Below are 16,306 nucleotides of genomic sequence, written 5' to 3' on the forward strand. Positions count from 1 at the left end.
TAAGGGTACAAAATCAAAGATAAGTTTTTACAACTCTATAATTCACTGAATTAAGGTTCCATCGCAATATACATATCCATAGTAATATACATTGTGTAGACACGTCGGCTAAAATTGATCATTTTAATGGTCGCGTTTTCATAGTAAGTAGATTTTAGTAAGCTTTGATATGGAGCATGATACCAATATAGGTAGAGCGGAATTTTCGAAATGCCCAACAGCTGATTTGTCTTTGGTCTCTTCGATTGAAAGTTAACCTGTCTTTCATATTTTATTAATTGTTTATTAACGATACAAACAGTCAGAAATTTATCGAAAGAACTGTGTGCTTTTATTAAAGATCTATAAAGTTTTGAAATTATAGATACATTATTTGTCTTATAGCAAGTTCGATAACATCGTGATTAAGAACTAACAGAGAGAGATATGTATAAATATTATAATATTTTACTTATATTCCTTTTAACAATATTTACTTATATTTCTTCACTCAATAGCCATTTTCATTTGAATTATGTAAAATAAACGACTAATAGAAAGAAACGAGAACATAAATGAGCTAGCTTAAGAATAATTAAATGCTATTCTTTGTTCAAATAAAATGGATAAGACGAAAATTAAGATGAGAGAATGATTCATTGAGATTCTTCTGTAGAAACAAAAAAAGAAAATAAGCAATGTCTCTTTAAAGCAAAAAAAAAATAAAAGAATAAGATCATAAAGAATAAATATTATTATGAAATATTTTTGTTTATTGATCTTCCAAAATATTGTTATAAAATAATTCATTGATTTTTTCAACATAATTTACAAATTTTTATCAAATAATGTGATATAACTAATGTAAAAAAGAATTTCAAACATGTCAACATCGCAATTCCAAATTCGACGGTGTGTTTTAAAGTATTATAAAAGAAGGAATTAAGCAATCAATAATGAAATATTAAATATCTATTAATATAAAATATTAAGTGATATAAAATTAATTAATTTATGTTTTTTTAATATAATTTATATATCTTCATCAAATAATATGTAAAAAATATAGAAAAAAATTGCAAACATTTAATGAATTGTCAGATATTAGTTGAGAAATTTGTACAAGTAAGAGATAAACTATGAAGGAGAATGATATACAACGGATTTGCGTCAAGAATGTTTGTGAGATTTTAAAGACGGTATCATAGAGGATGTGCGTTTTAATCGATTTGTCTTAAAATATTGTTGCAGGATATCTTATTTAGATACATAAAGTAAAATGAAAGAACAAGAGAGGAGAAAAGAAATAAACGAGGGAAAGTCACTCATCCTGTTCGTATGAGTTCTTTAAATATTGATTTAAGCGATTCTGCAATTTCACGTCTGTTTCTGTTTTCTCTCTCTCTCTCTCTTTTATTTCTTTCTCTCTCTCTCTCTCTCTCTCTCTCTCTCTCTCTCTCTTCTCTCTCTCTCTCTTTTCTATTTCTCTATTCTTTCTAGGATTTTCTTTTTAGTTATAACCACCAATCAAGGCATATAATCGATGAAAATTGCATTTTTCAACTCATTCTCAAATTTTCTATGAGTTACGATGTTTCATGAAAATTTACATTGAAAATTTGGTTACTCTAAATTTCTCTACAAGATACAGGAACGAACTTCGCGTGTGGATATATTATTCTTAACAAATTTATTATGACTTATTTTCACGGATAATTTCTAGATATTATATATTTAACTTTACCGAAATGTCTGAACTTGTCAAAAAAAAAGATTTTATAATGAACTTTCATATGATATATACATAGCGCGACGCACATTACAATTTTAAATTGATTCAAAATGTAAAGTTTATTTTTCTTAGTTCTGACGCAAAAAATTGGACATTCGGTGATGATAGAGACCAATGTATAAAAGTGAAATGAACGTAACTATTGGGCAAAATTTCTTAATACGTGGCAATAATCAAATCCAGAGAATTAAATATTTTATGAATTTAAAATACAAACAATCGGGAATTCGAAAATAGTGTATCGAATCGAAACAAATGCTTACAATTAAGTATATCTGTATAACTCTATTGTCTTATTATTTGTTACTTGTTCTTTGGATGTAGAAATTATTTTTTTTTTTATTTTGTTTTAAGTTGAATCGAATGAAACTCACGATTTCATTCAAGTTATTATTAATTAATAAATGAAAAAAAAATATTGCTTCGATCAATAAGAAATGTAAGAATTATAAATTTACGATGGAACGAGTCTCTAAACTAAAAATCTATTACTTTTTTACGAAGTTCTAAACGTAATATTAATTTTCTTTTCTTTAATATGTAAAAACATGAATCTAAAAAATTTTCCGTAATGTGAGAACTAAAATCAGGTTACAAAAATCTCGACGAAGAGTAATTTATTTGAAAAATCGTTTAGAAATATTTGGCCCAACCTATATTAAATTTTTCAAGAATATTTATTGGTAGTCTTATAGAAAAATGAATGAAAACGAAAATAGGGAATGAATTATATTTATTCTTAATACGGATTTTGTACAATTAGCCAAGTAACGATAAAAATGCAGAGTTTGTTTGTTGTCTATATTTTCTATACAGTATATACTATAAAGATCATATATAATCAATTGTAAGTAACATTTCGCGGATACATCTGCTATTGTTCGAAATAATACAGTAAGTCAGTCACAGATTGTTCTTTCTTTTTTTATTTCTTATTCCTCCTTTTTCTTTTTTTCTTTCTCTATCAGTTTTTAAGGAACATTTGTCGTGACATATTTATATATCGTATCGAACTCACTCGCGATATTCATGTGTAACAATTAGTGAAATTAAAGAAATGAAAATTGTATAATATTAATAAGGTATAACCTAGTCTACAAAACTAGTTAGTATAGATTAAAAATATATGCAGCCAGTATACACAGGCAAACACACAAATTGATAAGAAAAAGGTATATTTAATGTAAATATATATATATATATATACACACACACACACACACCACACACGTGCTCGTATACACACACTCATGCAGACATATACTAAACAACACTTGCCATAGAAATATATTGGATGGAGGAAGAGGAAGAAAAAGAGAAGCACTAAAAGCAATGCCATAGTAACATTGACTTTACTATCTTCCTCAAGAGTAAAACAGAGAACTGATATATTTTACATTATCAGCTTGATATCACCTCGAGCAGGGTCTAGGAAACTAGTAATATGTCCTATTCTACTCGTAAAAACATTACATGGGATAGAAAAAATGTTCTTATCATTGCTACTATAATACTTTTCTTTTCTCTGATTACCAATCACAGCAATCAATAATTTTATACTTGAATCCAATGAACGTGGGTTAATGATTGCAATTTTAAATTCCAACGCGGAACATTTTAACGTATCTATTTATATGTGTATGCATATGAGAAAGTATAAAATGCTACGAGAAAGGGTTTACCTGATTTAGATTTAGCAAAGGAATGAAAATTTCTTCTTTATTTCATAACTTGAATTTCTTTCGTCTGAATGTTGTTTAATTAATGGAGAAAGTCTTTAAAGATTATATATAGCATTCTATTCACAAAAGATATTCATGATTTTATGAGTCTAATCTTGATATACAACTTTTAAATTGATACATATTATTTCAAAATGAAAAGATGATATTATCTTTTTTTTTTCTTTTTTTTTTATTCATCTTTTCTTATTAGAGTAATATCATTGAAAAATCATATGGTGGTTTTATTAAAAATGAATGACCTTTTGAGAATAATCATTTTAATTAAACGTCAGAATCTTCTTACTCCAATAGATATACAATAAATATACAACGCTTGTTATTACGTAAACTATAAAATTCCACAATGTGACATTCATTTGATGTTACTCATCGAATATGAATATCAAAAAAAATTCTAATTGAAAGAAAATTATCTAAACGCAGTATAGATTCTATAATTGTTATCTTTATTTTATAAAGAAATGACCAATCTATAAAAAGACTCCTATTATTAATAGAACATATTATTAATAGAATTAATTAATTAATACAATTATTAAATTGAATTGTTTCATTGTTATGCCTTCCTTTCTCTCGATTACTTTTTTATATTAGACACTCACCCACGTAAATATATGTCATTCAAAAGTCTATATATTGTAAAGTATGTAATAAAAAGCGCGAATTTCATGAATTAAGCAAATTTTCTTCTTTGTTGTAACAGTCATGAGCGAGCAGTTAGTGAAGGATGAAATATTGTTTCTTTAAGGATGCATATCTATACATATATATAGGTATGCATCCTTAAATATATATTTATATATATATATTTATGCATATATATAGGTACATATACAATATTTATATACGTATATTATAAACAGCTCGCATTCTTTCTGACAGTTTTTAACAAGAGTAATCTGATAAACTTTGAAAATGTATGCAAACATAATGTGTTTGTTTGGAATATACATGTAACATAGGGGATTCTAAAGAGAAATAGAATCCATATATTAAAAAATAACATTATTTTAGTACTGTTGCTGCTTCTTGAAGGGCGATTGCACCTCATTTTTCGAAATGTCGAATCGTTTATTCGCCATCATGTCTTTGAAGCAATTAATTCGCCAGAATTTATGTACGAGAAATACTATATTGATCACTGCTGCAATATCTCAACTGCGTACTTAATTAACTATATATTTGTACACTTCCGGAATTGAACAAAATTGATAACAAGCAACTTTGAAAGAAAAACACAAGGGATAAAACGTTTATTTCGTTTAAATAAATATAATTTTTAATCTCTTTATCTGTATATTATTATGTAAAAAATAAAAAGTTTTTAATGAATGTGCTTATTCTTTCCTACTGCATTTCATACGAATGAGTTTCATACATATTAGTGCGAGTGTAAATAATAGAGTTCATAAATAAATTTATCTAAAAAGTTTGTAGACAATTAACCATTATAGATAATGTTATATATATTTAAACATTTTTCATCTGCCGCACTCATCTCAAAAGCTGGAAGGTACGTTGTTAAACATATCTGTAAATTGAATGCAGATAAAAGAATATCTCGGACAAAAGTTACACTTATTCCAAATAAAATATGCTATTTTTGATTATATGTCGTCAATTAAATATGAGCAAACAAATGGGAGTTGAAGAGGATGATCTGTGCAAGTAAAGAAGGTAGTGAGAAATATTCAAGACAATTAACAAGGGTGAGACTGAAATCTCAATGTATGTATAAAAGAAACGTAAACGATCGAAATAAGACATAAGATAACAGAAGTTTTACAACTTCGTAGGTTTGACAAAATGAAATATTTAGTACATACATATTATAAAAAATAGTTCCTATTTGGGAAAAAGTTGAAATTGAAGTGATTTTGAAATCTTGCATAAAAAAAAAAAAATAATAAATTTGATCGTTAGATTTTAACATTAGAAAGTGTAACAAATATTCCGCCAAAGAAAATGAAATTTTTTGTACAAAAACAAAAAATCTTCTATTGTCGAAAAACAACTTTGACGAGGAAAGGAATTATCCTTTCCAATAACAATAAAAAAGTAATAATATTAATATATATATAATTAATAATAAAATAATATTAATATATAATATAATATTATAAGAAAATAATAATAATGATATAAGTAATACAGCGGTACATAATACTTTGTAGAAAAAAACTGTAAACTTTTACTGAACAAGTGTCATTTTCAATTTCCTTATAAACGTACTTTTATCTAACAATCAAATTACGCGGGTTCCTATTAACATTCAATATAACACTCATAACAAAAGCAGCGACACGTTCAGGTAAGTAATATACGTTGGATCTGCTAGAATTTAACTTAGTCGTAATTAGGCAGTTAAAGCAAACTGTTAACTTACATCGATAAGATGTATCATTATATTGAAAGTGTATCATTATATATCAATTCTTTTTTCATGAAAGTCTAACAAATTATCAAAAGTGAAATATCAAACAAGAAACTGCACGTGTAGTTGGAAAATACGAAAATTTTACATAGTTCTCTACATAATATCTGTGTGTGTGTAGATTACTAGAAAATGGTTGGAATGATGTAATCACAACTCACATAATTAAAATACCACATAATTAATTGCGTGTATACTAATAGTCCGATAGTAGTAAAAAGAGCATCGATCAAATGGTGATAATACGGGAAGTAAAGAAAAAGGTACATCTCAACAACTCGAATACATCACGGAGAAAAAAAATTAAGCAAATAAAATTTAGAAACGAATAACAGCCATCAATAATATTAGAGGACAACGATCATCAATACGAAGGATGGATTTGAAAAAAGAGCGACGAAAATAACATAGATATAAATAACAATGACGTAGCAAGGACGAATACTGAGAGAAGAAAAGTATGTTTGTGATCGAGCGAAGGTGAGCACACTGTAATAAATATGACTGAAAAAGACCCATTTTTTTAGTCTCACGAAGGCACGGTAAGAACACGATCTTTTACAGAAATAAATGAAATGTTATCAATATTCGACTCGATTACTGAAGATCTCGATATTAGGAAATGAATTCAAAAAATTTATTTTTAAGAGAATAAGACTTATAGAGACAGGACTGTTTAAAAATAATGACGAGCTTATCTGGAAGATAGCATCAAAAAATAACGGACTATATATATGGATAAGCTATAGTTTTTCGAATATTGATAGCATGATTTTTGATAATTGATGAAGTTAAAGCTAGAAAAGAAATTGATGAATCCTTAAAAATAAGGATTCATGCAGTTCAGATGAAATATCTAGCCATCCGTTTGATCATAGACCATCATTATACTAAGCAATATATATTTCCGAAAATGTGAGTGTTTTCAAAGATAGATTCAGTAGGCTAAAATAAGAAAAATGTTCATATGAACATATTACCGATATAATCTTGTTTCCGAATTATAGCTGTTTTTGTCTTCTTATAATAACCATTTGATCGAACGAGTTTTTCTGAAAAGAATCTTAAATGGCAAATCATATAATTTATTTTTTAAGTAAAAATTTACATGAACTATTAAAAGATGTAACGCTTGATGTCATCAACCATATATGATTTATGGTGCATATATATGATAATTTTAATCGATCACCTTATTTTAATCAATTAGCAAGATAGTTTTTAAATGAGAGATTCCTTAATAAATGGATTGGTCATAGAGAGTCAATTAATTGGCCAACACGATCATCTAATCTAAATCCTTTGGATTTTTATTTGTGAGAGTATCTAAAGTCTTTGGTTTATAATGCATTAGTAAATGATGTTGAAGAACTGCGACATTGTATTCAAGAGTGTTCTCTGCGAATTCAAACAATACTTAGTACTTTTGAACGAGTGAAAAGATCTATGATGCGATGTTTGGAAGCCTGTCCTCAAGCTGATTTTGCCATTTTAAATAATTTTTATGAAAATTATTAAATAACAGATTTCATATAAAAACAGTAATAATTTGGAAACAATTTCATATTGAGCATGTGTTCATATGAACTTTTTTTTCATTTTAACATACAATCTATCCTTGGAATTATGCTATTTTTGGTAATATCTTGTATATACATGAGTCGATCAAGTAAATCATGAACATTTTGATGTCAATTGACGTAGTAGCACAAATCTTTACAAAAACAAAAACTCAGAACGCTGAACATAGTAATACATCTTTCTGATATACGAACTAAAATAATAAAAAATAGCTTCTCCTATGTGTGAAGTTTGAAAAATAAATGCTAAGTAGTTATTTCTAAACATTTTTAGAATACTTGTAACTGTAAAAAAACATACTACAAAGAATTTTGTCATCATGTTTTTACATTTATTTCGTAAGTCGATTAATGTGTGTTCGCAAAATTACTTGAAACCAATTCAAAATAAAAAGAACACAAAATTAAATAGTCAGTTTTGCCTGAAAATATTATTCTAACACTAATTACAGTCACAAGTTAATTATTTCTTTATTAAAAAATTATAATATTCTACTGGTATAAAATAATCCAAGAAAACTATTTCTTCTCACAATAAAATTTACTTGGCTTGTAATAATCCTATCAGTAATTAAACATTTTATTCCTTAACTCTATTAATTTTATTTATTAACATTTATCAATTAACTTCAAACTCATGTTTTACCATATGTTCTAAAAATTTCTGTTAAATTTTCCACTATTAAATTGATAATTGCCGCTGACTTTGTCACTGTATATGCTCTTCAGCTAGCTTGCTAAAACTTCTACTTGCCAACAAAATGTTAATAAAAAGATTTATGGAGAGATTGAATTATGACAATTAATCTCAAATAGTTTAATAATAATGGACAACCAGGTCATTTCGATTTTACTTCTATTAAATGTTACTGGCAGTATTTTGTAATCAATGAAGGAACACTCATTACGCGAGGAGGTTTGATAATATTTCACTAGAAAGATACAAAGAAGTAAGTACACACAAATCCCATTATAATCAAAGATGTTAACACTGAAGTTTCTCGAGAGCAATCTGATAAAATAATAAGTATTTTTAACAAATATAGAGATCTAATTGCCAAATGTCTTCAACATATAGATTACACGAATAGAATCAAGATGAATATAACACTGATGTATTTGACGTCTATATATTATCAACTATGCGGAGTATTCCATCAGAAACGCAACAACAACAGTAAATAATACAGCAAATTATGGGAGTCTACATCATCAAAGAAAATGGTTCGTAATTCTTTAATATTGTAATATTGGTTAGGAACGAAATTCATAGCAATGCACGTACATAATTTCCAGACTGATAGATATCATACGTCGTTTGCATTGTTACGCTATTTACTACATTATTAATGCTCCATTGAACTCTTTAAAGGACAGATTCGAATCTTTATCATCTAAATTACAAGTTCTTATATACGTAATATGTTAAATACTGATGATATACTGTACATTACCGTGTTTTACTCAAAAGTCTTGATGAATACGATACTATTATCACGCTATTCTTGCGGCGATTTCATTGGAAGATTACGTGTTCACCATATATATTTGTACGAGTGTAGACTTTCTAATATTCCATTTACCTTCACATTTGTAATCTTATATATGTTCTGTTTTCCTAGCTTTAGAAAATTGTTCCGATTTATTCGCTAAAGTCTTATTAACTTCATCGTCATATGGATTCTTACAATTCTTACATTTTATAGCAATTATTACGTAAATCTTCACGAATGTACAAACAAGTTCTAACGATCGTTATGCGATATACTCCAGCTGTATATATTGTAAATTTTTCATATGTTTTTTTCATCTTCAACCTCAAGTTTCGTATTGACATTCAGAATATTTTGCTCGTCTGTTGCATTAACAGCAATAAAGTCCGTATTCATAATATTGGTAAACATTGGTAAACACGGTAATGAAATTTCTATAGAGATTCTTTTTTAACTGGATTAAGAATGATCATGTGAGCAATAGAATTTTCATTATCTTTCTGGTATTTAATATGGCCTATATGACTGATGAATTTAAGTCATAGTTAAATTCATAGACCTAAATTTATTTTTAATTTTTGAAAGAAACTTGAAACTATTGCAGTTTCTTCAAGCGTGATATAAAAATTAATTCAGTAGACATGAAATTGTCGATAGTTGCTCGGTCGTTTCCTTATTAATATATGAAATTAAAAGGAAGCAATAGTCCACTTCATTTCGCAACAATACATTTTCTATTAAGTAATTATAGTACCCATCTTAGGATTATAAAATGTCAGTATAAATTAGATACATGACTAAATATTTTGAAATGTTTTTTTCTATGCTTCTTCCCAATGATATTTGATACTTGTTTAACAACTCGTTTAAAGTTAATGAGGACAATACATTATATAAATCTTCGAAAATAGTTAACACAATTTATAATACTACGAACGGATTTTATATTCGCAGATATTAGCAAATCTATTAAACTCTCATATGTTCTTTTTCCCCGGAACTTTGCTATCTGCACTGTTTTCAAAACGCGGATGTTTAATTTTTTCTTGCAAAAAATCATCTTTTTCTAACTTCGATATCAAATTTGACGTTCGCAAGGTGCAAAGCATCTCTCTTTATTTTTAATAAGAAGGAAAAGAATAAATAGAAATTCGTTAATATAATTAGAATTAACTGAGCAATTCAATTTATGCAATGAACGGGAAATGAAAATGAAAATGAAAAGATCGATACACCTTCATGGAAACTTGAAAAGAATTAAAAAATGTCATTATAAGAATTACTGAAAAATGAAATTGTATCAAAAAGATGAATTAGTTGCGATTTACACCGATATATCTGCAATCAGTTAAAGTAAGAAATTAGAATCGAAATGTAAAGGGTCATACAAAATCATAAAGATCAATGATTACGATAATTATTTAAAACAAGATAATCGATTAAGCATCGTCCTTTTAAATAAGACTACTTATTCCAGTGTTGCTATTGGTATAGGACAATTCACTCTTTTCGTTCGAGTTTATCACGTAGCTATACGCAATGCAATCTTTATTTTTAACTAACTGCGAATCTTTTCGTATATGTATTTTATTTATCATACCGTATAGTTCGATGTTGTCAGAATTTTTTAATTTTACCAGTATGACTTTTAATGTCCGAGTTGGCATTTTTAAATCTTAGTTTTGTAATATAATTATTGGATTATTTTTAGGTAGTACATTTCCCCGTCGAGCAAGACAAATAGTTAATATTAAAAAGAAAACATGTATAAAAAATGGACAGTGTATAATTTATTCCAATAACTTGGTATAAATTACATATATATTAAACGCGGACATCACAAAAATGTTGGCAAAAATGTAATCTTCCAACCAAATAATAGTTCCGTACTCATCAAGTTTGAGCTAAACATGGTAATGTATGGTATATATCATCGACATACTTTCTATCCATTAGAACTTTGCAATAATTAATTGACGACAAAAGTGCAATTTGCCCCTCCAACATTATTAAGTGCGATTTTTAGTCGACGATTTAATCACGGCCACTCACGCATCTAGTGAAGCTATAAAAATCAGAGACGAAATACTTAACATCGCGTCAAAGGATGGTTTTGCATTACGGCAATGGGCCTTCAATGAAGAAAGTCTAATCTCGGATTTGGTCAACTGTTCAACGAACATGCATATTCGTTGAGATCTGGAAGAGACTATCTCACTCTTGGGGTAGTTTGAAATCCATAGTCAAAATCACATAATATACGGCATAAAAATTGATGAAATCAATTAAACACTAAGCGTAACATCCTTTCTCATATAGCAAAATTATTCCATCCGCTCATCTCGGTCCGCTCGTTCAGTCTATTCGGTTCGATTATCGCTAAAGCAAAAATAATAATATAGTAATTTTGGCTAATTGACGTTGGATAGGACAAACCGGTTCCTGACTAAATTCATACGTCATGGATCGCATATTGAGATCAGCTAGCGTCATTAGATGGATTACGCCTTCCTCACAAAGCAATCGTGGTTAATTATACAAGCATTCAGCTGCACGGATTTTGTGATACGAATGAATGGGCTTATGGCACATGTATCTACATATCTATGATTTACATCGACCGATGGAAGGGTGCAAACTTCACTTCTTCGTGCGAAATCATGGGTGGTGTCGGGTTTTCATTAACCGTCCCGAGATTGGAATTGAACGCCGCGCTTTGGAAAAGTACACAATGTATTGTGAAAGGTATTAACGATCGTATATGTCACTAAGATGATTTTTTGATTCAACTCGACCATTTGTTTAATTTGGATCATCTTGCTTCGTCTGTTTAAGACGTTCGTAATTAATTGCGTCGTTGAAATCAGAAGCATAGAGACGAATGAAATAATATTGAAATAAACTCTTTATTTTGATGAAATAATACTTTCATTTATAGTATAAATTCATTAAGACATTTTTTAAAACATTTCAACGATTATAGAAAAGAGTAATGCAAGTTATAAGAATATGAGAATAACGGCATTTCACGCGATAATTTCTAGTTTTTGAGATCATTTTTAAAGTTTATTGCTAATTTTCGTTTAATTTCGAATCAGTAGGTCTAACGGAGTAACATGGTGAATTTTATTATTTATTTTTATGTATAAAAAAAAATAAAATATAAAAAATAAATTACTTGCACTTTTCTGGTCCGGATTCAAATATCGTATTCTTATTTTCTAATCTTTCTTTTTTTTTTCTTTTACGAAAATTAATTTCTAATACGAAGTATTAATTGGTAAGAGGGATTATGAAGGATTATTAAATAATACTTTTTTCCGCGCAAAAAATAATTACTTCAGAAACACAAATTATAAAGAAATATTTTATAATAAAGATTATGATATCGTATTATTTGCGTTATCTACTATTAAAGCGTTATTATGGGATGGAAATATAATTTCACAAAATTTGCCATATATTTGTACTTGAAATTTCATTTATTCAAGTGGAAACAGGAAAAAATACTCTCTGACATCTGATTAATTATACATTGTGAGTATACAAACAGTACGTAAAACTTTATAATGTAAATTTAACAACGATACGTTTAGTCTTTCTTTGTTTTTTTATGACAAAGTTATACTTAACAGACTTTTTATATTAAAGAAAAAAATTGTTGCATTGTTTCAATTACATTCTATTTTATGTTAGAATTACGTATTATGAAATAGAAAATTTGCATTTAACTTTGTATTATATTATATAATTGCAAGTGGCTTTAGATCAAATTATGTAGTTAACAACAATTTGGGTTTTATTAAATACAAAAATAAATAGATTTTTTATTCTCTCACGAGATATACAAATATTCTGTCGTCTCACTGTATACATTAACTCAACATTCAATAAATGTTCAATAAAAATTCAACATGTTCTATTCTTTTGCATTATGTTCTCTTCCCACACTTGCCTAGTATTTTATATTACTTGTCATTTCTTTCGTTCGCTAACTTATTATTATTTTCTTTCATCCAATTATCTTTTAGAATACGTGCTCATATGAAGTGCGACTAGACATCACCTAATCTTCGCTCGTGCATAGACATTCATTTTTATCCCTTACTATTCCTGATATTACGAGATTGTCATTCATTCGATATTTACACACACACAGTACATCATTCTAATAGTATAATTATGTACTTATTATATATATATATATATATATATATATATATATATTATTTGAATATTTTTCTTCAATATTTATTGATATTAAATTGTATATATGTCTTATGTTTAATTATTATGTTGAGCGAGTCAGTTGAGATAAGGTTTTTAAATATATTCGTTGCTTTTGACAATGTTAAAAAAAGAGAAAAAGACATATGCAATAAAGAGAAAGACCTGTATATTAATTAAACGATACATTATAACTATAGATGCATATATATATATACATATTTATTAATAAATATTAACATAACATCATAAAAAGAATAATAATAATGATCTAGATGATGGACTGAAACGTAACAGATCTTTCTTGAGAAAAAATAAAATCATATGTATTTTTAACTAATATAGAGATTTAATTGTCGAATATCTCCAATAAATAAATAATAGCGATAGTGCTGAGATAAATATAACACTGGTGGATTCGACACCAGCAAATCATCAACTATATCAAGTATTTCATTACTAGCAGCAACGATAAGAAGAAATATAAGTAATATAACAACTGATGGAAACCAACGTCATAACAATTCTTTAATCCAGTGATATTAGTCGAGAAAATGACGGGGGATATACGAATGTGCAAAGATTACAAAATCGTAAATCGTAGAATAGCTAAGAAACACAGCCTATGCCGAGAGAGAAAATAAATTAGGTAAACTGAGAAATATGATTCTAATTATATCAAGTTCTAAATCAGTGTTTACTAAAAATGTTGAATATGAATTTTTAAATTTGTTTGATTGTATCTGAATATGGGTATGCAATTTTCCCTTTCTTCATAAAGGAAAAAATTGATAGTTGATAATTATATGGCAATATTATATTGTTATTAATTTTTAAATAATTTTGTATAAAACATACTATCTTGTATTCGTTTTTAAAAAATTTTTGTTTTTAAAAGACTATCTTCTACCGGATCCTAAATCGAAAATATATTCAAAATAATATGAAATGTACATTCTGTCAATGATTGTAATTTCTGTCAATGATTTCTAATTGTCGTGTCCACGATTCTCGATTTACTACTCATTCTATGACATATTATCAAAACATTATATCTACTTGGCCATACGTTTGAAAGATTTACTTCTCCGCGAATTTTCGAATAAATAACACAGTTCTAGAGCATCGAGAGGAATCTATAAAATCTACGAAATAGTGAATTTATTCGCATGATGGAATAATTAACGTAGCATGTACATTTGATATGACAAATATCGTTATGTATCTTGCTGCTTGCCTTGCGTAATAATATTATTTTTGTCTATAGGTTTGGATACATTGTATGACAAATGTTATTTTTATACTGGAACACAAATTTTGCTTATGTAATCATTATAAATTCTTCATTAACGTTAGAATGTAAGAATTCGACTTCCAGGCAACGATCTCCCTTGTACGATATTTGTCTTGCCGTTCTTGAATGAGTCAAACAATTTCTGTTTATTTGATTATATGTGAGTGTAAAGTTTTAAGATTGGAAAATAATTTCTAAGTGGAAGATTTGGTACTCGAGGGCGATTCTGAAATGGGAAAATAAAAAGCGGAAAAGTGGAGAACGATTCTGATCAGTTATAGGTTTCGTCGTGGAGGCAAAACTTAGAACTTAGTAGCGATCAAGATATGATATTGTATATTATGTTTGTGTAGATACATTTTTACAGGATGCAATGTCTTAGTATTATAATAATAACTACATTAATGACGATGATGATAATAATGGTAAAACAATAATTATGTGTATATTTTATAATAATAAAAATATAATAATCCATAAAATAAAAAAACCATAAAAAAGAACTTTGATTTATTTACGCTGAGTTATCAGTTCATGATCTGGTGTCGACTAATACCATTCAAACTTTCTCTTCCGTGAATATTTCGTTTTCCGTTTTTATATGAATCTCATCAGATGTAGGAGATCTATCAGAAAACTATCCATCCTAAAAAAGGGTTCTTGTACCTAAGCTGTGGTAAAAAAGGAATATTCATTATTTAGGGGGAACCTTTCCGAATATCTTTGCCTGGTCCGTGCGTTAACGAACAACGTTACACAGTTTATTGTTAACGATAATGAAGTCTTCAAAGTAGTCGTTTTTGGAAGTCATATCCTTATTCCAGCGATCGGAATATTATTTTCTCAGCATATCTAGAGCTCAGTTTTCGAAATACTCAATATTTGTTTTATCACATTTTGCTTAGGAGAACTGTTATACTGGGAATTTGCAATACTTACTCAATTGCATACTTAATAAAATATTTTTAAACTTTTGGAATTGAAATAATGTCGATATCAAATAACTTTCAAAGAAAAGCACAAGAGATACAAGTCTTTATTTTGATTTAATAAATTTAATTCCTAAGATTATCTCTATATTATTGTGTACAAAATTTTCAATTAATATATTTATTATTTCCTACCTCTTCTAATACGAAAATGCATGTGCATATATACATGTGCACGCGTATGTGTATATTTAACAAGCAAATTACAGGACTACGAAGCACTACGAAGTCCATGAATAGAGACATATAATATAATAGGCATTCAGAACAAACAAATTTAACTTATATTAATTATATGTCTCATTATATTTTATATATCTATTTTTTTTTAATAAAAGCCTAACAAATTATCAAAAGTAGGATATTATATAAGAAGGTATACGCGTAGTTGAAATGTATGAAAATTTTACAGAGCAAGATATGGGGTTAACAAAACTCAAGTAAGTTTAGTTTGTTTTCATAAAAGATAAAGAAAACTAGTTACAGCTGCAAACTGCAGTAATTTCGTCCATTTGTCCGAAATTGCATTTACCATAAAGCACACTAGGAGCAAGTAACATCCTCACAATATATGTGATCATATCTTAAAACCATACTCCTAATCTTATTCCTAAAAAAAAATATAAAAAATGGTCGTGTACCTTTCATACAATATCATAGGATATATAGAAAACTTCTGTAATGAAATGCGTAACGGAGCAAGCATTAATTACGTAAAACTTTTTGAAAATTCAAAATTAAAAGATCGATTTTCAAAAATAGAATTTAGCAAT

The 16,306-nt window shown here is 27.6% G+C and overlaps 1 long non-coding RNA gene across 2 annotated transcripts; it reads left to right on the forward strand.

Annotated features, from left to right (window-relative positions):
• Window positions 1–5,846: 5,846 nt before the first annotated feature.
• On the forward strand, window positions 5,847–12,941 carry LOC122636041. 2 transcript variants are annotated; one of them, XR_006328847.1, is made up of 5 exons: window positions 5,847–6,408; window positions 6,478–6,492; window positions 8,609–8,754; window positions 10,735–10,946; window positions 11,050–12,941. It is a non-coding gene; the product is annotated as an uncharacterized LOC122636041 (long non-coding RNA). The 2 variants fall into 2 exon arrangements; XR_006328846.1 differs by having other exon boundaries at window positions 5,847–6,492; window positions 11,050–12,630.
• Window positions 12,942–16,306: the final 3,365 nt, after the last annotated feature.

The sequence above is a fragment of the Vespula pensylvanica genome, chromosome 20, assembly GCF_014466175.1.
Source record: "Vespula pensylvanica isolate Volc-1 chromosome 20, ASM1446617v1, whole genome shotgun sequence".
NCBI lineage: Eukaryota > Metazoa > Arthropoda > Insecta > Hymenoptera > Vespidae > Vespula > Vespula pensylvanica.